At 38.6% G+C, this 27,905-nt stretch overlaps 1 protein-coding gene across 18 annotated transcripts in view; it reads right to left on the reverse strand.

Annotated features, from left to right (window-relative positions):
• Window positions 1–27,644, reverse strand: part of LOC117403074 (protein 4.1-like) — a 128,282-nt gene extending 100,638 nt beyond the window's left edge. For 9 of the 18 annotated variants that reach the window (XM_059024038.1, XM_059024042.1, XM_059024039.1 and 6 more), the window contains exon 1: window positions 18,040–18,191. The gene's annotated coding sequence lies outside the window, so the exon portion shown is untranslated. Of the gene's footprint in view, window positions 1–18,039; window positions 18,192–27,403 lie in introns of those variants that run through there. The other 9 variants (XM_059024054.1, XM_059024053.1, XM_059024052.1 and 6 more) reach the window with 2 other exon arrangements.
• Between the last annotated feature and the right edge of the window lie 261 nt (window positions 27,645–27,905).

Genomic DNA, 27,905 nt, shown 5'->3' on the forward strand with positions numbered 1-27,905 from the left:
CAGCGGACGGTTAGGCATGAAGGCAGAGGGTGCTAAGAATCACCGGGTTACGATTTTAGGCTGTCACAGAACACTGACCTTGGCCACGTACAACTGCAGATCTCTTTCAGGTGAAGCAAGAGTTCAATAGTTGGAAGAACTTGGAAGAATCAGGGACATCGTAGGACTAAGCGAAGTACGATGAAAAGTCGACTACTAGAACTCAAGAGTGGACATCTTGACCAAGGCACTACAGATGGACGAACAGGAGGCGTTGGATTCATTGTCCACAAGAAAATCAAGAATAACTTAGTAGAGACTGCATGCAAAGTCCACAAGACTGATAGTGAAAGTTTCAATGAAGTATGAAGTTCAGGTCATCCAAGTATATGCACCAACAACAAGCTATTCGGATGAAGAAGTCGAAGATTTTTATGAAGAAATACAAGAACTACACGGAAATGGGAAGAGCCACTATACGTTTATCATCGGTGGCTTCAACGCCAAAATAGGAGCCCAGCAAGAAGACGAGAATTTGGTCGGCAAGTTTGGACATGGCGACAGGAACGAGAGGGGTGAATTTGCAGAGATCACAAATTTATTCATCATGAACACCTTCTTCCAGAAGAAACCCATCAGGAAATGAGACCCGGTGAGGACCCAACGGAGTGAAGAATGAAACTGACTACATACTCACCAACAAGAAGCACACTGTACAAGATGTCTCAGTACTAAACAATTTTAAAACAGGAAGTGACCACAGACTTGTAAGATGCAAAATACACCTAAACACAGCGCTGGAGAGAGTGAAACTCGATGATGATGAAAGCCAACACAATCAATGTAGAAATGCTCCAGAAGCAAAGCCTGGTGTTTCAATTGGAACTGAAGAAGAGATTCAGCGCTTTCCAAGATCTGCAAAAAGATGAAGCAATCGAGGTAAACAAAATCTATGAGGAAGTGACACAAGTAATTGCAGAAACAGCAAAAAAACATCGCTGGAACACACAGTACAAAATGCGACCAGAAGATCACGCAAGAGACAAAAGACCTCATGAAGAAAATAAGGGAAATGAAACAAACAGCAGCTCTGAAGTCAAAGATTGAATACATTGAGCTCTGCAAGACAGCAAGAATGTGTATTACTGAGGACATACGGTCACTGAACTGCAGGTTGGTAGAGAAAACTACTGAAAACAACCAAAGCATGAAGAAAGCAAAACAAAGACTAATCGTCGGGGGAAAAAAAGATTTTAGCAATCAAACAAGAGGACAGGTCTGTCATCAAGAACCGCAAATATATTTGTATATATAATGATATTTCAGTGGTAGTGTTTTGGGTTTTGTACAGTAGTTTATTGAAGTTACATAATTCAAAAAACATCAGTGAAAAGGGATTTCAGAATGGTTTGCTCTGGTCTACAGCAAACAGTATAAAGTACAATAAAATATGATAAACGGGAAGTGTGCATACCATTTCTCTCTGGGACAAATCAATTAACCTAGAGCATATTTAAATAAATAATACACCCCTTTATGACCTATTTTATACTGTAACATAATTTAATCAAATTTCCCAGTGGGGTGGTAAAAGGTACATAACTATCCCTTGCCTTTCTTGTAAACATTATGCAGCAAAAACAGAATTTTGTAACCTGCTACTGGCTACAGACAAAACAAAACAAAAAATACTGTACAAATGCATCCTTTCTGTGCAGCGTTATTATTGTTTATTTTCAGCAACACTTTATTTACTACCAACATGTCCTACTGTAAGAGGGGGATATTAACACAATGTCATCATTTTATCCATTCCTTTTCGTCACTTTCCTGGTTTGTGAATTTCCCAAGGCTACTCGGTAAGCATCTGTTTCTTGTTGAGTGGCAGCCTGCATCTTCCTGTTTCCCGCCAGTCTATCAGCAGCAGAGATTTTTCACAGTACATCGTGCTGAAAGAATGTACTGATCATAGAGCTGGCCGGCTGCAGTCTGCACTGCGAGATGGGTCTCCAGAGAGGATTGCATTGGAAGCCCTGGCCAACGCAACACATCTCTTTTCACACAAAGTCTATCTTAGGACTGCAAACAAAATGTAAAACTTGACACCTGAGGTGCAAGAATAGAAAAAGTTACTGCAAACTAACAAGGCCCATATTACAGAAATGGGCTACCTGTTACATTATGTGCTGATGCACAGCTTTTGACAGAGAGAAAATAAAAAAGACAAGTCAGCCACAAAACTGACTTAGTTTATTTATAGAAGCCAAAAGTGTACAGTACCATCTTCAGTTTACAATCAAAAACATGATTCTTTCAACACAGGAAAATCAGATTAGGAGCATGAAGACAAATACATTAATTACTATCTGTGCTACAACAGTCTCCATTTGTGCATTCATAATATCAGAATGTAGGCTGTTGACTAGGCCTGAGAGCTGCAGTGCTTTATGGAACAACAATGAGAAACCTGTTGATGCAATTTAAGAACTGGGCTCAATCAGGATTCTACACCTCAAGAAAACGCATCTGCACCAGACTATACTCATTCACCCGTATTACAACATAGACCTTGGGAGCGAAACAATCTTGCTTGTTATAATCCAGTGCATGCTACAGTATGAGAATGTTTTTTCATCTTAAATCTTTTTTTTTTTTTTTTTTTTGTTATAGGATTAAAGCAAAAGACAGAGTACTGTGCTATGTTCACCTTAGTATGCATTAGCACATTCTAAAGACTGGTAAAATTGCACATTTAAAAACAAAAACTACTGTTTAGTACATTATTGTTGCATTGTCTGATTTAGATACAGTACCCACTGAATCAAAAACATTCTATATACACACAAATATACATAAAGTTTGCAGAAATAGCAAAATAATGGGGCCTAAAAATGCCAGCTAGGCTAATATTTTCTAATCTACAGCAGTGTACACTTCACAACAAGATGTGCTGTACATTAGGCTCAATAAGGATCATGCATAAATTCCCCAAGGACATAAACTAGTCAACTGACAACCTAAACATGCATACTGTACTCTGAGGACACCACTGCATCTAAACAGTAATGCAACTGGACTGCTGCTCAGAGAAGCCCGTTCTCCCTTTATTCATTCTGAAAGACTTGTGTGTCAGTTCCCAATAATGTAATCAGCGTCAATCATAACTGTGCAGCCAGGCATGGCAGATTCAGACTCACCAGCCACACAGGTGCTAAACAAGTTGCTTTTCACAGGGCAGGACTGTGGTGCTGCATTGTCTGTGACGAACCCCCACAGACAAAAGCAAAAAAAAAAAAAAAAAAAAAAAAAAAAAACACACAACACTCTTTACAATGCAATTTTCCGTGGGAAGAAAAAAGAAACAAACAAACTTCAAAAAGCAATCATCATTGCTTCTTTCACTGAGATTGCTCTTAAGACAAACAATAACTAGATTGTAGAACAGCATGCTGTAATTTGATTTTAATACAGTATATTAAAATAATTTTAGGACAAAATTCCTTTTGGCAGTTTATTTATTTATCTGTTTAATTATTTTTAACCCCATTAAGTTTGTTTTTTTTCCCCAGATAATTTTGGAAACACACAGAACAGGTACTGTAGCTAAACCAAAAACAGACATTTCATTCAATTATACTGTAAACATTTGGACACATACAGTACAATAAAGCGTTTTTACTTTTTAGGGATTACACTTGTAAGTACAGTAAGTAGAGTGCCTTAGAGGCTCTTTTTCATAATCTTGACAAGTTATGAAAACAAAAAATATTTTATATTTTATATTTGATATACTTTATATTTTCTGCAGTGACGATTAACGTACAGTACGTAGTACTTTGGACCATAATAAAGTGCTGATTTTGTTAAACAATCCACTGTGACTATTGTCAGATACAGACACGGATTATTGTAAGTGTTTATTTTTTTGCAAGTCAGTGTTTTTTTTTTTTTTTGTTATTGATTTATTTCTGACAAGGAAGCACCAGAATCCTTTATGGTTTTGAACAAGATGGTAATTTCACTGGGAATTACAGCGTGTGTACAGGAAGCTGGTACTAGAGGAGCAGAGACAGGATTACTTTCAAAAGTAGTATTGTAAGTGCATTTTGAGTAAAACGTATTTCATCAATTTTAAAATCATGAACCTGTTTTTCTTTTCATATTTTTAGTTACTGTATATTTAATGTCCCGTTTTACTCAATGAAAGCGTTGCGATTATGTTATTTACACAGAAACTGAAAAAAGAAACAGCATAATATGCATAATACTTTTTAAAGCATTAACAGCAATGTTATACAGTAACCCATAGCTCCACGTGTATTACCACAGTTTCATAACGTCGATAAAATCGATGCATCTGCTTTTTTGGAGAACGATATATGGATAGTGAAAAATTAGGCATCGCCCCAGCCTTAAATGATACAGTACTTCAACTTGCAAGGCTCCCGGTAGAGTATTGTCACTGGTTTAATGTTTTGTTGTCTGGTGAAAACGTTTGATCAAGGAATGGTACTGTTTTTTTGTTTTGTTTTGTTTTGTTTAATAACTGGACACACCGGTTTTCACTTGAACAATGCACCAGGAGCTACAGTGCATGATCCTGTCCACTATTCCAGTACAGACATTCTCCAGTTTATTGACTGAACAGAAAATTGGTTTAAATTACATCTAAAATGTCTGACTGATGCATTACACTCAGTTGTTGTCCTGGTCTTCAGCCTTCTTATTACTGGTACTAGTTACAGTAGAATTTTTTTTTTTTTTTTGTAAAACAGCACAGTATCTGTAACATGGTTAACTGCTACTCACTGTAACATAATACACAGCAAACAAAAGCAGAATTGCAGCACAAAAAGAAAACAGATTGCCCTGCACAGTACAGTCCCTTGCAGCTAATTGGTGGTACATTTTCATTATGTCTTCAGTGCTGTGCTTTAAGTTAAGCACTGACACCCATATGAGACATCATAAAGTTAAATCTCACAGTACTGTGTATATCCCCAAAGCAACAGTGCTGCTACTGCAACCAGACACATTCCTTTATCAAACTCTTTATTTAGACAACTGTCTTCTAAGAAACATAAACGTGCACAATTCCCAGAACATAACAAAACATCCCTTTCAACATTAGCGAAAGGGAAACAGTGATCACAGAGCACAAGCACATTTTATAGCTCATGTTCAGAAACCAGGCTGAAAACAATAACAGTATTATAGAGAGAACTATTTGCTCCAGCAGAGATAGGGTATTTGCTTCCATTGCAGTTGTATTACTGAAAAGAAAAACATAATATATCACAAAATGGTCAAATGTGTTCCCCATGCCAGACCTGTATTTCCGAGCAGATTCTGCTCATCTAAGCAGCTGTAGTGAAGTGTACATTATGTTAGGGCAAATGAAGCCCTCATATTAGCCAAGAGGCATGTATATCTCACAACAATGTACTTCTAAGAAGGCAAGTCTGGAGGGGGCGCATCATCCTTTCCAGATCATGCATTACATACAGTAGTACTGTATTTCAACATTATTCTTCATAGTACAGCTTGGTAACACAAGGTTTCTATTCTGAACAAACCATGCTTCACTGCCAGTTCTACAGCACAGGTCGGTAGACTGAACCTGGCTTGAGGTCAGAATACTGTACAGTACAAGACTGTTGAGGTTTGAGGTCACAATTCAACATTACTTTCAGACGGTATTACCCTGCTAAAGATTATAGCGATAACAGACATACTGGTTTTGTATTTTAGTGTGAGAAAGGGCGATTCTCTAGGTAGTTTTCACACCATTTTTATGGTCCACGCTTTGGATTTCTGTTAGAATCATTAACCTTGCATGCATTACCATATGGTACATCAAAAGTTCAAAATGACAAAAACTGTGATAAAGGCAAATTTCAGATATACCAAGGAGAATTCTGGTTTAATTGACTGTGGGAAACCTATAGGTGCGTTTACACTTGCACAAATATTCCTGAACGAGCAGCCAAGAGGACGTATTCTGGAAGATGTTGCTAGTGTAAACACTACTGAATGCGTTCCGAAACCTGTCCTCTTAGCCTCTCAAAAGTTAGAATCCTTTGTAAACGATTCCAGAATGCAAGTATAAAAGCAGCATGTTACAGTAGTTTTTAAGTTGACCTTGTAACTAAACCTCTTTCAGAAATTTACACACGGTAAAGACCACATTTGACATTTAAAACAATAAAAAACAGTTACTTTATCGGCTGGTTTCACAGACCCGATCGAAACTAATCTTGGTTAGGTAGTCCAAGATTAGCAGCGGCAGAGCTGCTGTGTTGAGCTGCCTAAAAGATATTCTGTAGTTTGTGACAAACAGAATTGGATTACCAAGTTTTTGTCTGTGATTAAGAAGGAAATAAAAAAGAAAGTTTGGTACTGAAGAGGGTTAAACAAACAAGAGTGATTATTCCTAGTTTGCTTCTGCAGCAGGAATGAAAAGCATCAGTCGATTTCCTGACGGCAAAAGGGGGAAGGAGTAAAGACATTCTCATACCTTCCGATCTCCATTCCCTGGGTAACCAGAAATGGGAATTGTGTGTTTTGTTTTTACAGCTTGCAGATCTGTCATAGCTGATCATCCTGTCAGGCCTGTTAATTATCCTTCTTTTTCTAGGAATACCAAAATTGATTAGCACTGTGCGGCTCTCAGACACCCAGTCTTTACAGCGCATCCAAAAAGCTCAAAAAAGCGCATCCAAAAAGCTCAAAACTCTCTATAGTTTTCCACATACAGTAATCCATCGCGTATCTGCCCGTCACATATCGGTCCTAATCGTTTATCCTCCATGATCAACCTCTTTAGCCAAGTAAGTTTATTATTGAACAGTGAAGATTAGTTCAGATATTGTAGATATAACCAAAGTTTTCGTACACTGTGTAGTATGTGCTCCGTGCACTGCCATTGCTGGTAGTGTCACGTGAGCTGTTCAGTGTGTTGATATGCAAATAAATCCTGTTCGCCGGTCACTCAGCAGCGAATGCACACACCCACACGGCTACTTTGTCACAAGCATTAATACCCTGTATCTTTCTAAACAAGGGATTTAGGGAAGTTCCCTAATAAATTGTGTGAATATAGTAATTGTTACAGCTGTGTATAATGATATTTAAAACAGGATTCATTCATCCGACTTTTTACATATCCGTCCTTACTGTGGTCCCACCACAGTTGGATAGGCAACGGATTACTGTACTTAAAAGTTAAAAAATGGTGTTCAATTTTACAATATCCCCTTGATAAACAGTTAACATAAAAACAAACGCCAGATCTGCGGCTTTTGGCTGCACAAAAAAGTGTACAGGCTATATAGACACAAAAGAGTGTTCTTACTCTACATCAACCTATTGGACACATTGGTTTTAGTCACACAATCTGTAGAACGTACTGACTTAAACAAATGTGAATGAAAAATGACTGTTGTATGTTTTTTTTATATATACAAGGTCCTTACTTTTGTTTTCTACAGTATAATCCGAATGCTCACAACACTCACTTGTTATCTGTATTACTGTAACTGAAAATCCAATTGCTATCCAATGGCTTCACATCGCAAGAGTGCTCAGTGTTCCGTTTATGTTGAAAAGTGGGTATTAGGGAACAGCTGAAGCATAAAAGCCTTTCTTTTCACCACTGCTTTTTACCCAAATTACTAATTTACTTTTGACATCAACTCTTTCCTGCCAATTTAGAACCCTGCAGATAATCTCTTTTTAATGACAAACGGCAAAAAGCCAAAAACCACAGGCACAAATGTATGCAGCTATTTTACTTCATTATCCTATAGATTTCAAAGCTGGGTAAATGACTAAGATATGCTGACTCAACCTTCTTTTTTTTTAATGAGTTGTAAATGGTTGTATCACAGAACTGTTACATGCTTAAGTCTTACTTCCTTAATGGGAAGAGAAACAAATGCATTTAAATAAAAGCAGTTAAGGGTCCAGCTCAAAGAGCAAGCACCTCCTGTGGTGAGCTATTTTCCATTTCATTTCATGTCACTTCCATAATTACATTGCATTAATTGCCCTCATCTGTAAATTAAATGTACAGTCAGCAAATTGCCAACAGTAAGGTAATAAATATTCTGATGACAGAAGCAGTATGTCCACCATGTTAAGGTATTTTCTAAATGGGATGGCTAAAATATGAAAATGTTTTTTTTTTTGTTTTTTTTTATTTATTTTTCTTTTAAATTTAGTCGTCGCCAATTATTTTACCCCGATTTTCACCCCAATTTAGCATGCCCAATTATTCTCTTTATCCTCGGCTCACCGCTCACAACCTCCCGTGCCGACTCCGAAACGTGGTCCTGCCAAGCCGTCATTTTTCGCACTGCAGATCCACAGCAACGCCACCAGACCTATAGTGCCGGAGGACAACACAGATCTGGCGGCTCCGCTGCAGAGCCACAGGCACCCTATCGGCCACAGGGGTCGCTGATGCGCGGTGAGCCGTGGATTCCCCTGCCGACCTAAGCCCTCCCTACCCGGGCAGCGCTCGGCCAATTGTGCGCCGCCCCCTAGGAACTCCCGGTCACGGTCAGCTGTAACATAGCCTGGATTCGAACCTGCGATCTCCAGGCTATAGGGCACATCCTGCGCGGAGCGCCTTTACTGGATGCGCCACTCGGGAGCCCCCTATGAAAATGTTTTGATATTGCTATTCCACTAGTGTCATACAGTACTAAAGGGATAGTGGCTTGCTACGAGGTACAGTATAATGGAATTCCTGAGTCAATAAAGCACAAGACTGGACAAGAGATAACCACTGTTATTGAGGAGTGCGCCACAACAATACCAATATCACAATTACAATTACAATACCACTCTTTAAACTGATGACCTCTATAGAAAACAATAGGGGAGCAGTGTCCGGTTGTTGTATAATACTGTAGTATTTTTTTAATTGTATCATTCTGTTCCCCGTGGCTTGCTCTGTGCCAGTAACAAATTTAAGCACACAAGGTCAACTAGATAAGCCATTGCATAGATACTGTATACCCCAAATCCAAACACCTTTACACCAGCCCTACTGTATATATTTTTATTCTGTAGGTGAACAGCTTGAGGAGTCTTCTGCTCAAGGTAAATATGGTTGGTCCGTACTTCATTTTGCAAGTAAAATAATGCATAAGAAAAAGGAGAAAAAAAAGAATGAATTCTAAAAATAAACAGACTTGCACTGCAACAAAAACAAAAAAGAAAACAAGACACAGTAATTGTAAACTACACCTGTGGAGATTATTTAAAAGAAATAACTCTCTGTTTTTAAAAGATAATGCATGGCAGATGGCACCGTCTATTTAACAGGGTGCAATTCTCACTGTAAATCACTTTGCTTTAGTCAGACTAGGCTCAGTTTACTCACGATCCTGACATTGGCTCCAGTTTCAGTCATGGAATACAAAGAGAATTAAGAATTTTTAAAAAAAGGCTTAATAGTTTGTGCATCCAAAGGCATATTTACCCTCCAGCATGGTTACACACTCAGAATAGCAGTTAATATGCTAGTCACTCAATTAGGATTAAGAGGAATTCAATGAACCTATTTAAATGGTTTAATCTGTGTAGAACCGATTGTCTTTCTCACTTTTGGAGAAAACTCAGAATTCCTTAGGAGGAAGTGTTGAAGCTGTGTGTCTCAAATACAACAACAACAACTTCAACAGGCAATGCCTATCGTACAGTTACCTGCAGGGAACCACAGCACTTCCTGCCTCTCGAGCTTAATGAAATTTAGAGCAGTCACAGGCTTCGACAGGGTTAAAAAAAATAAAATAAATAGCACTGTAGTCATCCCTAAACCAAAATGCAGCAGAATGAAACATGTGTAATTTCTTTTTTGAATCACCAAGTGGACCAGAAATGAATGAAGTAGCCTATCTTAGCAACACCTCCCACTGTCATACATTAGCTGTACCTGTACAGTGTCAATTAGAACGATCTGTATCATGGCAAACAAACAGATCTCCATGAACTAAAGTATATCCACCATGCAGGGTGTAAATGTAAGCATGGCAAACAGATGGACAAATGACAGGTTCCCCCATATACTGAACGGTATCGCCAGTTTGACACTTGTACTAAAGAATGCCCAGGTTTCACCACAATTGGATAAGTAGCTCACTACAGTATTATTGGCAATGTTAAAAATATTATTATTATTATTATTATTATTATTATTATTTTATTTATTTATTTTTCTTTTAATTTAGTCGTTGCCAATTAGTTTTTATTATTTTCTCCCCAATTTGAAATGCCCAATTATTTTTAGGCTCAGCTCACCGCTACCACCTCTCCGCTGACTAGGGAAGGGCGAAGACGAACACACACTGTCCTCCGAAGGTGTGCCGTCAGCCGCCCGCTTCTTTACACTCTGCAGACTCACCGAGCAGCCGCTTCAGAGCTACAGCGTCGGAGGACAACGCAGCTCTGGGCAGCTTACAGGCAAGCCCGCAGGCGCCCAGCCAGACTACAGGGGTCGCTGGTGCACGGTGAGCCGAGGACACCCTGGCCGACCTAACCCTCCCTCCCCCCGGACAACGCTCGGCCAATTGAGCACCGCCCCCTGGGAGCTCCCGTCCACGGTCGGCTGTGGAATAGCCTGGACTCGAACCGGCGACGTCCAGACTATAGAGCGCATCCTGCACTCTAGCGAGTGCTTTTTACTGGATGCGCCACTCGGGAGCCCCTAAAACAGAGGTAATCTTTGCACTGCTATACAACATGATCTAATCATAATCCATTGCATTGAGAAAAATACATCTGAATGCCGACGAGTGAAAAACAAAACAGCATGAAACAGAACAGAAAGAGTCTTTATTCTTCAGCAGACTATTATAAGGTGATTTATGGTGCTGATCTGATTTTGAAGGTACTGTACAACTGACATGAAATAATCTTTTAAATTGCTTTCAACAAATAACTGACGTCACTGCTGCATCAGTTCAGAGTACTCCATGCAGACGTTATTATTGTATTGGAGATACCAGAGACAAGGTCCTGGTTTGAACAGTTGAGGAACCTCAGCTTTAACTTTTTTGAACATCCTACAGTACTTGTACACAAAGACTCATGGGTGACATTTAAAATGACACTGATGACTGTACTGTAAATACAAATCCTCTTGAGTTATCAAAGTCTTGCAAGTAGCTTAAACAGAAGGCATACTGTAAAACTGAAGTGGCATGTGTCAAGGGGTCAGATCCCTCCTATAGTATATATACATAAGCACCTACATAATCTGAGCAAGAACTTGGTAGTGAAATCTCTATAGACAGAAACTTAAGGTAAAAACACAGCAAAAAATGTACACATCAGCGTGTCTGATGAGATCCATACAGTAAATATCAGCCACATAAATGCAGCTGTGCATACAACTAGCACTTGAAAGCTGAGGCATTGTGTTAAAAAATGAGTTATTTCTGTCTTTTCAGTTGTGTCAACATTCAAAATAATTACCCACTAAATATAAGTGCTAGTGTAGATTGTAGTCAAAACAGGCCTCATGATACTCAAACTGACTCATGATTGAAAAAACATTTGAAAAGGTAAATGTGGATAACAAGACCAGAGCCTGCAACTCATGACACTGTTGACAGGCAGCCTGAGCAGTAATTATAAGTAATCGGCATCCTTTTTGGTTCCAAAATCTACAATTAGAAAATGTGATTAGCCAACACAATTAATATGCCTTCCAGCCTCATTAGTCCTCATTATGTAGATGTCGACTCTTCCTGTATTTCACACAGTATTAAGAAATGCTAGGGTTCTTTTCAGAACAACCCCTCTGCTAAACCTTGTAACATAACTCACCAAAGACAGTACAGTAAGTGGAACCGACTGGCAAAGGAATGCAAATATTACTTTTATTTTAGTCAATTCAATAGGGTTTGGTATTCTACATTTGTTGAATATGAACTGCACTGTTCTGTCCAAGCCAAAGACTTGTCCTAGGCAAGAGCATGTTGAAAGATACTGTAAGGGGTTCTGGCAGATTAACTGTACAGTCTAAGCTACAGCAAGTACTGTGATGTGATCAAGGATTCACAAGCAGATCATACACACACAAGTTTTTTTTTTTTTTTGTTTTTTTTTAATTATCCATTGTTTTACAGTACTGGATGTGAACCAAATACCTTAAACATTTATCTGCATAGAGCAAACGAAGGCTTTTAAACAGAAGTGGTCTGTACATGTACAACTCGAATAACAAAACTATTATCCAGTTGAAAAGTTGGAATATTGTCATACAGTAAAGAATGTTTTGAGGCAGAGTTACTGAAGACATTTCATAACTGATCAGCCTTTGACCAACATACTACTACTGTACCAACCAACCATAGTTGTTTCACTCCAAAATGCAAAAATAGAGGTTCAGAATAGAATGCATGCCCATTTATCAGACCCACTGCAAAGTGCACATCTCAAAAGCGTACAATCGCCAAGATTCAGAACAAAAACAAACATTGCTCTTTATTTGTAGGGGGCAATCAGAGCACTGCTTTCACACCGAGATACATACTGTACCACACGGCAGGTCTGCATCTGCATATAATAACTTCACCTTTCAAACAGAAAATAGCAAGTCCTGATTTTTTTAAAGATTTCTGGTGACTAGATCTACCACAAACAAACAACACAAACAAGAATCACGTCCACATTACACCATGGTAATGTATCCATTCCGTCACTGGATTTGAATGAATGCAAGACAAATTAAAGATCCAGTATCACAGTTTAACCTTCATAGTGTACTGGACATGCACTCTCTATGAATTATAAACAATTCTCCATTTAGTGTCTGTGCTGTGTTTTGCGGTTCTTGCGCTTCTCCATTTCGGAGAGAGACCCACTTCCTTGTTGGGTTACCTGTGCGAATCCTCCATGCTTGATTTATATCCCACTACTGTACAATATAACTCAACTACAGTATGGTAAGTGAGGGAATTCACTTCAAAATGGGTATGGACGTAGACTATGTTGCAAGGATCTTTAAAAGAGCTGTGAAACAGTATCCCTCAGTGAGCATAAAAGATAAAAGATAGCAGTACAGTAGGCTCTCTAAAGATATCTCTTTTCTGACTGCAAGAAAACATGATTTTCTGCAGGAAACAAGACATTCCTCAATTCCTTGATCACAAGTGTCTTCTGTTAACAATACTTACCATACCAAAAAGCTGTGAGGCGCAAGCAAGATGTTATACTGTAATACAAACTTATTTTCTCTAAATGAAATATTTCTGAATTACACAGTAGTTTGTTACAAAATACTTTTGTAGTAGCATACAAAACTAAAATTGGATTATCAAGAAAAAAAAATACAATTAATCTATATTGTTAAAATCTATCTTTCTCTGTGTTTTAAAATAACACAGCTATTTGTCTTGTTTCAACAGGCAGAGAAAAATGAATTGACTGGAAATCTTAATATATGTCTGGGGTGGGATGAGATAAAATGTGTGGACTCCATTTAGCCCAGTAAAATAAAACACATTCCAGGTGAAACTAATTTAAACTACAAAAAAAGTCTCACACAAACCTTTACTTCAAAGCTCATCATTTTATATAACAGTAAAAAAAAGTTACAGATTACTGCAATGCAACCACCTACAGTACTGTAGACATTTATATCACTTTATATCATTTCCTACTTCCTATTGTACTGCAGATTTTTTAATGTTGGAAAAAGCCATCACATAAGGTAAAGTAAGGTTACTTCCTTTACAGATGGTGTACATCTACAGTGCATATCATCAATATAGCATAACTTATTAGACCATGGAAGTTTAAAAACATCATTTACTGTAAAGCACCTAGCCTGCATATGGGTTGGTCCTAAATTTTGATTTTTGTTGGAAGAGATTTGGGTGGCTTCCACAAAGTGGACTGAAGGGTGGGTGTGATACAGAAAACTACTGCCTTAAGGCTATAGAACTTTTCAAAAGCACTGAAATTGAAACTGGTGTGGTGTGAACATTTTGGATCTCCACATGACTGAGGTCTGCTTGCTTTTCCTCGATTGGCAAACCTGTCAGAGCAAGCTGGTATAACATTAATATATATATATATATAGTGTTATGCAGTGCCTTGCAAAAGTATTCAGACCCCTGACCAATTCTCTCATATTACTGAATTACAAATGGTACATTGAAATTTCGTTCTGTTTGATATTTTATTTTAAAACACTGAAACTCAAAATCAATTATTGTAAGGTGACATTGGTTTTATGTTGGGAAATATTGTTAAGAAAAATACAAAACTGAAATATCTTGCTTGCATAAGTATTCAACCCCCACACATTAATATTTGGTAGAGCCACCATTCGCTGCAATAACAGCTTTAAGTCTTTTAGGGTAAGTATGTACCAGCTTTGCACACAGTGTCGGAGTGATTTTGGCCCATTCTTCTTGGCAGATTTGCTCCAGGTTGTTCAGGTTGGTTGGACGACGCTTGTGGACCGCAATTTTCAAATAGTGCCACAGATTCTCAATGGGATTGAGATCAGAACTTTGACTGGGCCACTGTAGGACATTCACCTTTTTGTTCTTGAGCCACTCCAGTGTTGCTTTGGCCTTGTGCTTGGGATCATTGTCCTGCTGAAAGGTGAATTTCCTCCCAAGCTTCAGTTTTTTAGGTGACTGAAGCAGGTTCTCTTGCAGTATTTCCCTGTATTTTGCTCCATCCTTCAATTTTAACAAGATGCCCAGTCCCTGCTGATGAGAAGCATCGCCACAGCATGATGCTGCCACCACCATACTTCACTGTAGGGATGGTGTGTCTTGAGGCATGGGCAGTGTTAGGTTTGCGCCACACATAGCGCTTTGAGTTTTGACCAAAAAGCTCTATCTTGGTCTCATCTGACCACAAAACCTTTTCCCACATCGCAGCTGCGTCACTCTCATGCTTTCTGGCAAACTCCAGACGTGCTTTCAGATGGTACTTTTTGAGTAACGGCTTCTTTCTTGCCACCCTCCCATACAGGCCAGTGCTATGCAGAGCTCTTGATATGGTTGAATGGTACACCATTACTCAACTCCCAGCCACTGAACTCTGTAGCTCCTTCAAAGTGATTGTTGGCTTCTCTCACAAGTCTCCTTCTTGTTTGAGTGCTGAGTTTTGAGGGATATCCAAACACTTGGATATTATTTTGTACCCTTTCCCTAATCTATGCATTTGTATTATTTTATCTCTAACTTCTGTATAATGCTCTTTGGTCTTCATTTTCCTTCAGATTCACAGCCTGACCAATGATCCTTCAACAGTGAGGTTTTTATCCAGAAAATGTGACAGCAACTTTAATGGTTCACAGGTGGAGGCCAATGGTAAGGTAATTGTGTCCTCATTAGGGCAATTTCTTTCATCGGTGTAAACTGGGAACTTCCACAGCACAGGGGTTGAATACTTATGCAAGCAAGATATTTCAGTTTTTTATTTTTCTTAACAATATTTCCCAACATAAAACCAATGTCACCTTACAATAATTGATTTTGAGTTTCAGTGTTTTAAAATAAAATATCAAACAGAACGAAATTTCAATGTACCATTTGTAATTCAGTAATATGAGAGAATTGGTCAGGGGTCTGAATACTTTTGTAAGGCACTGTATATAGCATTATATAAATCCACACACAAATAATACTGTGTACAAAAAAAACATTGCACTGTTCTCAAAAGTAATGTATATTACAAATACAGTAGTTTATTTGTTTTTCAATAACGTCTTTGTTTTGAAGGCACTGACGGTATCGTGCAAGGAAAGGAAATGCACAAGTCTTAAATCTTTTACAGGTGCTTAGGAATGAGGGTGGAGCACTAGCGCGTTGTAATAAGTACTGTAAAATTGTGACAATTATTATTATTTATTTCTTAGCAGACGCCCTTATCCAGGGCGACTTACAATTGTTACAAGATATCACATTATTTTTTTACACATTATTTTTCACATACAATTACCCATTTATACAGTCGGGTTTTTACTGGAGCAATTTTAGGTAAAGTACCTCAAGGGTACAACAGCAGTGTCCCCCACTGGGGATTGAACCCATGACCCTCCGGTCTGGAGTCCAGAGCCCTAACCACTACTCCACACTGCTGCACAAATACTATAGTACTAGTACAGTACTAGCATCTGACCATAATCTCCATCCTCATTGATGTCGTCTATGCACAACACCGTCAGTACTGTACTGTCAGTGTCAACAGCGATTATTTATCTGTGTAGGCTAGCACAATTTGCTTTGAAATCCATGTCAAGGAAACTGTATGGAGAAAGTTCTCTGAACTTTCATGAGTTCTCTGAACTCATGTATTTAGTCATTCTACACTAAACATCAAGCAAACATGTATTCTTAACAGCCTGGAAGCAGCTGGAAAGTCAATTGTGCATTGGCACAGTTTAATTACTGATCACAATTTCTATGCACCTCTTTACACACTAACAACATATTTTACTCAGAACTGTATTCATGTTTTTTCCACGCCCCAAAAGCTCACACATTTTGACAGAAATGCTCTTGAGACACTACAGCACATTTAACAGATGGCCAACATACAATGCTGTGGATCAAGGCAACATGTCAATTGCAACCCCTCCCTCACATTAAGAATCTGAGATCATCAGTCCACACAACTTGGATGGAGAGGAGAGCCAAGTGGGAATATTTATGTAACTGTGTGCAATTTAAAAAAAAAATGAACTCGCCAAATCATAGCCTAGAGAAATAAAATGTACAGATACTGTATCCAAATCCCGTTTGGGAGCCCGTTGCTTTAATTATCTCTGGGCATAAACTTCTGCAGGCAGTACTAGTGGGCGAGGCTAGTCAGGTCTGTATGAATGATAAACACAACACACAGCATCACTCGGTTTAATTCATAAAATACTAGAGATTGGTGCATGCTTTGTTTTCAGATTTTTTATTATCTGTTGGGATGTAACCAGGGATAAGTAATTTCTCTTTTCTTTTTTTTTCTTAAATGAACAAAAACATTGTTTCTAGTATTTTCTCATACCCAAGTAAATACCCATTTGAAAAAAAAAAAAAAAATCCAGCTGCAAACGTACCCATAACAACCACAACAAAACATATTTCACATTAAAATATATTACTGCTTGCATAAAATAAACGCAGCCCAACACGTTAAACAGACTGTGTACAGCCAGAGTAGCCCGCTGTACTAAAATGGCGCCGTGGAGTCAGTCTGTCAGTGTGTGTGTGGCGAGTTTGCCTGCACTTCTCTCCAGTGGGGAAAAAAATAAACGATTTGCTTTGACAGAGCAAAATAACGATGCCACACTAGACAAAAACCAAGAAAATATGAAACAGATCACAGATAAACAATATAAAATACAGACAATGACCATGTCACAAGTTACAAACATGACTAAAAAAAATGCTCTGAATTTTGATAATATAGATGACCAGCTGTTCAGTATAAGAAAACAAATTACACACACACAGTAGACAAAAATAACTAAGCAGGTATCATCCAATACAGGAAGTATGTATCTGGAGCATGCAAGCCGAGTGTGTCCAAATTCCAACTACTGTAAGGCAGTAGCGTGGTAGCAAATAACCATACACATTGTGTGACAAATTGTGCTAGCCTACACAGAGAAATAATCGCTGTTGACACTGACAGTACAGTACTGACGGTGTTGTGCATAGACGACATCAATGAGGATGGAGATTATGGTCAGATGCTAGTACTGTACTAGTACTATAGTATTCCCAGTATTAACTACTTGAGATTAATTGAATAATACGAATAACTATACATGCAAAACAACTATGCAGGATATTCTTAGAATGTAAATGCAAAACCTTAAAAAAAGTTAATCCTACTTGTTCTACTAAAATGCAATGTTCTGCACTACCACTGCAAACACGTTTTAACAAATACCGATTATATATATATATATATATATATATATATATATATATATATATATATATATATATATATATATATATATATATATACACACACACACACACACACTCATAAAGTAACAGCATGCGTCATGTTACTTACCTGAAATTTTCACTTAAAGGAAGTTTGTTGTAAGGTAACTTGCTTCAACCTCTCGTTCAATCTCAATTTGAAATTGAAATTCCCAGACCAAATCTGTCTGGGAGGTAACCTTACTCAACCGAACCCAGCCCCCAAAAGCATATTTAGTCCATCCTCCCCGCCCATCATACACGCTTATTGGTCTAAACTGCTGCTTTAAATATATATTCTGACTTATAAATGGTTAAAGGTACTGTTTGTTATGCAGTGCCACGCCTATCATTGGTTGACATAATACTCGACTGAGAATGAAGACACATTGTAGTTTGAACGATCAAGGAGAAATAGCGCCCACTACCTATCGATTATAAGTATTGCAATTGTGAAATGTATCCATGTATTCTAACAGATTAAAAAAAAGGGAAACACGTGCCATATGTAACACATACATACGTTTGTGCAAAGTAATTTTTTATGCAAACTGAGTCTCTGACATCGCCGGGCAAAACAGTCGACCTAATAGAAGGTGCTTCAATATCCAAGCCTGCACACATTTCTAATTTAAACCAGTATTAAAGCACAGCAGTTGTTATTGCATGGATATTAACTTGCTGTCCATGTAGTGCAGCTACAATGAAGTTATAGTGAAGTTAAATTAATGTAAACTGTACTGATGTTTGTACCAATTGAATAAACTAACCTGGCAGATTAACTACAGTTTACATGTGAAAAAGTCAAGAAAAAAGTTTTATTTTTATTTTTTTATTTTTTTATGTACATGCATGTTGGCTAGTTGGAAGACAATAATAAAAAAAAATATGCATGTATATTTTTGTTTTCAAATCAATACTGAATTGAACCATGGGTTCCCTCTGGTGGCTAATTGATGCCCCAATTGAAGTAATGGTTTCTCCTAAAATATGCAACGAGAAAAGTGTTTTCTGCACAATTCTGTGGCAATGACTTTTTAATGAAAAACAGTGTTGATGAGTATAAATAAATAAATAAGAAAAAGTAAGTCACAGTTTGTTAAATTCATTTTTTTTATTAAATCACATTGCTAAAAAAAAAAAGAGCAAACATTTTTGCCATATTTTATGGAAATCAAAGAAGAAAAAAACACGCAATAAAGCAAAGAGAGTTTCCTTGTTTAAAAAAAAACAACCTCTTACAGCACTGACTATTGAATGCCATGTTTAAAATAGATGTTAACGTTGGACAACACGGTTAATGACTTAGGAACGGAAACGGATATGAGTATGGAGAGTACTTCACAAAAGACTAGTTCAAGATCTGCAGTTAACAAAGACATGGAACTCCAGGTTTGTGTCTGCGGCTGGAGCAAGGCGACAACGGTCAGGGGTTTGAAGATTCATCAAGGGAGAATGAAATGCTTGAGGGAGAAGGGACAAGGGCCTTGCATTGATCAGTACTTCTTACGAAGTCAGTCAAGTCAGTCGAATGAAATCCAGCGACAGGAAGCAAACCACAGTTCGCAGGATATCAGCACCCCTGTCATAGACGTGAGGAGGACTTGCATGGACACAGTTAGTGATGAACCTAATGACCCTTGTGAACCCGGTCAGACAAACCAGCATAAGAGAGAAAAGAACCTCAACGGGCACAAGCCTGGAGTTAAATGGCCAAGAGCTTGTGAGAAAACTGCATGGGACACAGTAAACACAGATCTCTGCGTTGCATTGGAAAGATTAAGTGAAACAGTTGAAAAGAAGCTGGATAAATTTGGGGACATCATCTACGCATATGGAAGTGAGAGGTTTGGAGTTGAAAAAAGGAAGGAAAAAGTACAAACTATTCCTGGAAAGTCTAGACGGCAGCAGGTGATTGAATGCTTAGTTAGAGAAAGGAGACAGCTGAGGAACCAATGGAGAAGAGCAGAACAAAGTCAGAAGGAGGGACTCAATCTCTTACAAAGGGTCATAAAAGATAAGCTTGCAACATTGCGCAGAGCTGAGCGCCTACGGAAACGCTACAAAAAGAAGGAGCGTGCGAGAGCTAACTTTTATAAAGACCCATTCAAATTTATAAAGAAGTTATTCACCAGTGAGAAGAATGGCACACTAAAAGCATCTAAGGTTGAGCTGGAGAGATATTTGGAGGAAACACATACAGATTCAAAAAGGCAGGAGCCTATGTCAATTCCGTCAGACATCCCACCTATCAATCCACCAGAATACCAAATGGAGGACTGTGCACCTAAGTGGAAAGAAATAGAGCAAGCTGTGAAAAAAAGCAAGGGCTTCATCATCTCCAGGGCCTAATGGAGTTCCGTACAGAGTGTACAAGAGTGCTTCAGGAGTTCTACGAATTCTGTGGAAATTGATGAAAGTGGCATGGGAAAAACAGGTTGTACCAAGAGCATGGCGCCGAGCAGGTGGAGTCTTTATACCTAAAGAAAAAGATTCTACAAGCACCAGTCAGTTTCGTCCCATTTCCCTATTAAACGTAGAAGGCAAGATTTTCTTCAGCATTATTGCTCAGAGATTGTCAGCTTACCTATTAAAGAACTGCTTCATTGACACTTCAATACAAAAAGCGGGCATTCCAGGTTTCCCAGGTTGCTTAGAACACATCAATGTGATCTGGCAACAAATTCAATCAGCTAAAAAGGAGAGGAAGGAGCTCCATGTGACATTCCTGGATTTGGCTAATGCATATGGTTCAGTGCCACGTGAACTACTTTGGGCAGCATTTGATTTTTTCAGTGTACCGATGACAATAACAAGTTTAGTGAAAGCCTACTTTGGAGATTTGCAATTCAGTTTTTCAACTTCAGAATTCAGCACTACATGGCAATGCCTAGAGGTTGGAATAATGGCAGGATGCACCACTTCTCCACTGGCTTTTACCATGGCAATGGAAGTAATCATTAGGGCATCAAAATGGGTAGTAGGAGGAGAGTGTTTGGCTTCTGGAATGCGACTACCACCAATTCGAGCATACATGGATGACATGACAACCATGACTACAACAGTAGCCTGCACTAATCGATTATTGGGCAAATTAACCAATAACATTGAATGGGCACGAATGCAATTCAAGCCCACTAAATCAAGGAGCATCTCTATAATTAAAGGCAAAGTAGTAGATAAAACATTCTTCATTAATGGTGAGGCAATACCAACAGTATCTGAGAAGCCAGTGAAGAGTCTTGGGAGATGGTACGACGGGGATCTAAAGGACACAGTTCGTGTGGGAGAAGTTAGACAACAAGCAGTGGAAGGGTTGAAGAGCATAGACAGCTGCGCTCTACCAGGTAAACTAAAACTCTGGTGCTTTCAGTTTGGTCTACTGCCGAGGTTGCTGTGGCCACTGACTGTCTACGAGGTTTCTTTGACAACAGTAGAGAAGCTGGAAGCTTTAATCAGTTCAAACATCAGGAAATGGTTGGGAGTTCCACGCTGCCTCAGCAGAGTGGGACTTTATGGTAAAGGAATACTGCAGCTACCAGTCTCTGCTCTAACCGAGGAGTTTAAGTGCACCAAGGTCAGACTGGAAATGACATTAGTAGAGTCACGCGATAAATGCGTAAGGGAGGCAGCACCTGTGTTGAAAACTGGAAGAAAGTGGGCGGCAAAGAAAGCTGTGGAAGATACAAAGGCTGCCCTTTGAATTGGTGATATCATGGGGCAAGTTCAGCATGGAAGAGGGGGTCTTGATTTCAGTTCAGCTCCTCCTACATGGCACAAGGCAGCCCCAGCTCAAAGGAGGAAGCTGGTAGTCAACGAGTTGCAAAAGCAGGAGGAGAGGATGAGGTGTATAAAGGCCATTTCCCAGGCCAAGCAGGGAGAATGGATGAGATGGGAGAGTGTGGAACAACGCAAGATTGGCTGGCAAGACCTATGGTCAATGGAACAGAGCAGAATCAGTTTCCTCATCAGGTCAACATATGATGTTCTCCCATCACCACAGAACCTAAACCTCTGGGTAGGAGAGGATGTCCTTTGTGTTCATCACCTGCAACATTAAGGCACATTTTGACAGGATGTAAGGTGGCTCTTAGCCAAGGACGGTTTACTTGGCACCATGACCAGGTGTTGCGATGTTTGGCCTTAGCATTGGAAGACAAGCGTAACATGACCAATAAGTTGTCACCTGTTCCATCAAAACATTACACACAAAAGACAACATTCCTCCGCCCAGGAGAGCAACCACCAAGAAAAGGTGTTAAAACCAATCCTCGCCCAGGACAACTGGAAGCTGCTAGAGACTGGAAAATGCTGGCAGATGTTGGTCAACGGCTTATTTTTCCACCTGAGATTGCCACCACTAACCTTCGACCAGATATTGTCTTGTGGTCTGGATCAGCACGCCTTGTTCACCTGGTAGAGTTAACAGTGCCATGGGAGGATGCTGTAGATGAGGCGTATGAGAGGAAGAAACTGCGGTATGCTCAACTAGCCACTGAAGCGGAACAGCGAGGATGGAGAGTCCGGGTTTACCCAGTGGAAGTGGGTTGTCGAGGATTTGTGGCACACTCTACAACCCGGTTTCTCAGAGACGTTGGATTCAGTGGCCAAGAGTTGTGTCGCACAGTGAAGAACTTATCTGAAGCAGCAGAGAGGAGCAGCAACTGGCTGTGGTTGAGACGGAAAGATTCTGGCTGGGGATCTCAAGCACAATAGAACGAAAGAAACACTGATGTACAGGTAAGTAAGCTGGGCTGAGTTGAGTGGGGGACGGAGGGGGGTGATGCTGGGACGCCAGAATCACCGTCGAGCCCTCTTGAGGTGTCGTGGGCTAGTCGATGAAACACTGAGGATGGAAGGTGCACACTTGAAAACCCCAGAGAAGTACCCTACTTAGCTCAATCCAGACGGTTGTCATGCTGATGCGCTGGGGAGGCCACACTGTGGTTGATCCCCAGAGCCAGCATCGCAGCCGTTGTGTGTGCTGATGCGCCAGGGAGGCAAAATAAGCTGATCCCTGGAGCCAGCATTACACTTCAGCCATTAACACCAGACAGAAGGATATCTACATCATCATATGGAAGGAAACGTAAATGGATGGAGACACATATGGATCACATTAGTTTACTGTAAAGCTACGTCTTAGTTGGTGCTTATCTTGGCGAGAGCCGAGTTCAAATCAGCATGAAGTTTTAACATCTACTCTCGTGTAATGGAAATCATTAAGTGGGAAACCCGGTGGTCTGGCGAGTCTAGTTTTGCCCGGGCCAATCTAGTTTTACCAAGGGTTTCTGGGCAAATCCCAAAGTTACCATTTTTGTTTGGCACTCGCCCGTGTACAATCGGGTGAACTTGAAAAAGACTACTGGGCGAAACCCTTTATTTCAACAGTTTTCACTAAATTTCAGGGCTAGCCCGGGCAAGTCTAGTTTCGTCCAATGCTTCAAAATCGATGCTGGGCGAATCTGGTTCGCACATGCCATTAATTTGGGCGAGCCTAGTTTCGTCCAAAGCTTCAACATCAATGCTGAGCCAATCTAGTTTTGCCTATGCCAATTATTTGGGCAAGTTTAGTTTTGCATTTCTACACACTTCCCTGCCAGCTTCCAAGTGCGTGCCGAGCAGGCCCGGATTAACCTATTCTGAGGCCCTGTGCACTACCATAAATGGGCCCAGGGTTGCCCGATCTGTATGACGTTTGTAGCCAAAAGCTCAACCAAAATCTCCAAAATATAGCCAAAAGATGAATAAAAAATAGGCCAAAAGTAGCCAATTTTTTTTAATACATTTTACACACTATTTACCCAAATTAACTAATTTGCCTTAAACTGTACTAATTTAGGACATATACAAGTATTTTAAATGAATAGTAATATAGAATAAAATTAAATAGATATATAAATAACATTTTTTAAAAATACTTCAATGCTTACTTTACATTCTTGGTGACATTTGAGAAGAAGCTGGCTGGCTGACTGGAGAAGCTGGCTGACTGACTGAAGCTGGCAGACTGGAGAAGATGGCTGGCTGACTGACTGGAGAGGCTGGTTGACTGTTTACTTAATGGGGACATCTACTTTTTTTTGTGTGTGTGTTATATAGGAACATGTACACACACAAACACAAAAGTAAGTGGATGTTCCCTTTAAATGCCATGTACCTGCTGAAACAAACATACCATTTACTTGTTTATTTGTTACTGCCTATAGTGTAAAATATCTTACATCCTTGCTGGACCAGGACAGAAACAGAAAAAATACAAATGGTAATGATAGTGATAATGCAGTGGCGACCCCCCACCACCTACCCCCAAACAACTAACGAAGCGAAACCTCGCTCAAACCCGACGCACAAGCTCAAAAAAAGTCTCTTGTGAGATAGAAATAAGAATAGTGACAGTCACAGATAAATTGGACAGTCAGAAGGTGCCACCTTCTTTTTCTGTACCACGCCTAGTGCAATGGTTGATCAGATTATGAGGGCAGGTCCTCCTAACCAAGCCCTAATAGTCTGGTATTAGGCTGGACACGTCTCCGCACACCTTTACCTCGTTTGCTGCGTGTCATAGCTTTGAGGCTGTCAGGTACATATTCATCCCAGATAATGTCTACTCTGCTCACATGTTGTAGTTGTTTTTTTACATATGGCAGGAAGACCCTTTGGTCATGTTCCTCAAATATCTTGGAGGCACCAGGCTTCAGCATGTTGATAATGGCAGCACCATCAAGAAGCAGAACATCAACAATGTAATGAATCCAAACTGTAATGAATCTTTAGGATGTTTTGCATTGCTATTTGCATAGACCGTATGGTAAAGATCCGTTCACAATAATCATTTTATCAAACACATACTCAACAAATGTATGCTTCTTTAGGAATTTAAATAGCTATCCAGACATATTAAGCACTATATTATTTGAACAAACTTATATAAGAGGCTTGTCCACACCCTAAACCCCCTCCTTGTGTAGGTTTAGTTAGGATTAGTTATGATCACAATGTTTTTAAATCATGTATCAGAGTGATTAACACCATATGTTTTACTAATTGTATGCTTTATAACCAAAAACAGCGATTAATATGTGATTTTCAAACCAAACATCAGTAAAAGTCTGAATTTAGATTACGCATGGCAGCCATCTTGAAAATAGCAGTCATTTTGAAAAATTTAATTTGGGTCCATATCTAATATTGATAAGTAGGTCAAACTCTATACATGTGCAAAGTTTGTTATTTTTGGCATAAAACCCACATTTCCTTCAAAAATCTGCACCAATCTGCTGTACTGGAAATACTGGACTTGCATTTTACCGTTATATTCGGTGCTAATTTAGATTTGTTTCCAGAACTCACCAATGGCCTTAGGAATCTCTCCATGGCTGAACTAAAGCTCGCACTGAAACCCCGCCACACTTCTCACTATACAAATAGCGTGTATGCGCACTAGCGACATGTACAGTGATAGTAGAGAACAAATGTTTGAGTTTTTGGGGTTCTTTTGCAAAACAAATTTCAGCGATCACAGAATCACTGAATCTTGGAAGGACTAGTGGTGTACATTTACTATTGATATTATTATAGCTTTTATTTGTATTTAGTTTTAGTGTGTTCTCCATATTTATATCCATTGTATCTAAAGCCATTTCTCTAGAGAAGTTAGAACTCAATGTGTAATGGACACTGAAGAAATCTACTGGTATCATGAATATACAACCAATCTTTATGGGAAATCTCTGACATGCCATGTGTATGTCCCTGCACAGACCTAAACACATGCAAATAACCTTTTTCAAATGTCAGTTAGTTTCAGAAAGACTGGCAGTTTATTCAGTTTAATCTATCTTCATACAATATGTCTTGCTGTTTAAAATAAATAAATAAATAAATAAATAAATAAATAATATAATTCATCAAAATCTCTTTTTTGCCTGCACATTTTTCTTAAACTAGATGCAGGTACATTAATTTGCTCTGTATGAAAACAAACAGACAACTGCTGCTTTTTTGTCTGTCTTTGCTCCAAAAAATAATGCACCTGTAATCAACATAACCCTGTATTTTACAAATCAAACATTAAGTTAGTATTTAGTTATAACTCACATGTTGCAAACAACAGTGTTAATTGTTATATTGAAAGGAAGCAAGTGCACACGTACCTACCATTATCAGTATACTGCCATATCCAATATCCATTACAATGCAGCAGACAGTTTGAATCAATAGTTGGGTATGAATTACCGCTTTAGAATAGAACAAGGGCACTCTTCATTATTAATGCAGTGGTTGCTTCAATTTTTACAATACTATTGTTTCTTTTATAGAGCCATGCAATGTCATTGGTACTTTTTCTATCTTGATAACTATGACTCTCATTGAGCATTAGTCACGGCGCAGCAGCACCTGGTGATATTTTTTCTGGGCAAGTAGGATTTCGTTACCCAGTTCATAGACAAACCATGTCTTAGAGGGGCTGAATCAAGCTTGACAGTGGATAACAACAGAGGCCTTCCAAAATACAAAAGAAAAACAGTTGTAACCCCTATACAGTTATGTGAATTAACATTAACTACTGGTGCATATACTACCCAGGAACCACAAACCTTTAATCATGCTGATGCAGCTATTGACCTCAGCAATATAATTGTGTTTATTATCCATTACCCTGTATATATATATATATATATATATATATATATATATATATATATATATATATATATATATATATATGTATATATATATATGTGTGTGTGTGTGTGTGTGTGTGTGTGTTGTCAGTTACCATTTGCATAAAATGTAAATTAGGCAACTAGTCCCATACTCTTAACAGGTAAGTCAATGCAAATACTGACACAATTACATATCACAAAACATTTATGTTTAATTTAAGAGGATCCAATAACATTTACAAGAGACTACTGTTAATAACATATTATAAATGACTAGCAAAACTGGACTGGTAACATTCCAAGATTAAAAACAAAAAAGTTTGTTGGAAAATATGAAACCAATACTGTATCAGTGTTCTGCATATATGGAGTCAACAAAAAAAAAAAAAAACATAGCATACGTTTCCCAGTACTGAATTCATTCTCATTTGTACAAAACCTATATATATATATATATATATATATATATAAAAATCCAAAGCCAGCTGTTAAAACTCAAACTCAAAATGTCTGTAGTGTGAGTGCTCATTAAAAACAAATATTAAGTCAATATAAAAGGCTTTTATCAAACCGTCAAAATATTTATATCAGGCCCATCAGATTATGCAGCCAATTTGTCTAAGATCACAGATGGCATATAATCTTAAACTGATGGGTTAGAAAGCAGATACACTTTCCATTCAAAAGCAAACAAGAGGCTCTTTAAAACATTTTTATTTATACTAATCCTTGTCAATTCAACTGATAACAATGTGCAAAGTGTAAAAGCTTGAAGTATAAACTTACCAGAAGCAGGGGTTCCAGTTCCCAAAAGTATTTGAGGCCAGTGAGTCCATCATAGTATTTTGGAGTTAAAAAAAGAAGAAAGACAAAATCATTAGTAGAAATATTATTTTAGATGTGGTGGACTTAACTCCAAACTCTGTCTATTTTCTTTTAAATAAATGACATTAAATTAATTTTAAAACTTCCAGAAACGATAGGTGTTGATACAACATTGACATCAAGAAAATTGATGAAATTATCTGATTAGCATATTATATATAAGGGTTTTACCAGGATATAATTCATGTTCTGAACCACCCCGCAATGCTGTCCCTAGTTAAGTCCCAGAGCATCACAGTACAGATTTCCTAAGAGATTAGTAAAAGGAATTATCACAGTGCACCATCTGGCCTGCTGATATCAAAACAGAACAGTATATATACTGCTGTGCAAAAGTCTTAGACATGTTGCATTTTTGTACTCTGATGAATTATGAGCATCAACAATTTACTCAAAGCTTCCA

The sequence above is a fragment of the Acipenser ruthenus genome, chromosome 5 (assembly GCF_902713425.1).
Source record: "Acipenser ruthenus chromosome 5, fAciRut3.2 maternal haplotype, whole genome shotgun sequence".
NCBI classification, from domain to species: domain Eukaryota; kingdom Metazoa; phylum Chordata; class Actinopteri; order Acipenseriformes; family Acipenseridae; genus Acipenser; species Acipenser ruthenus.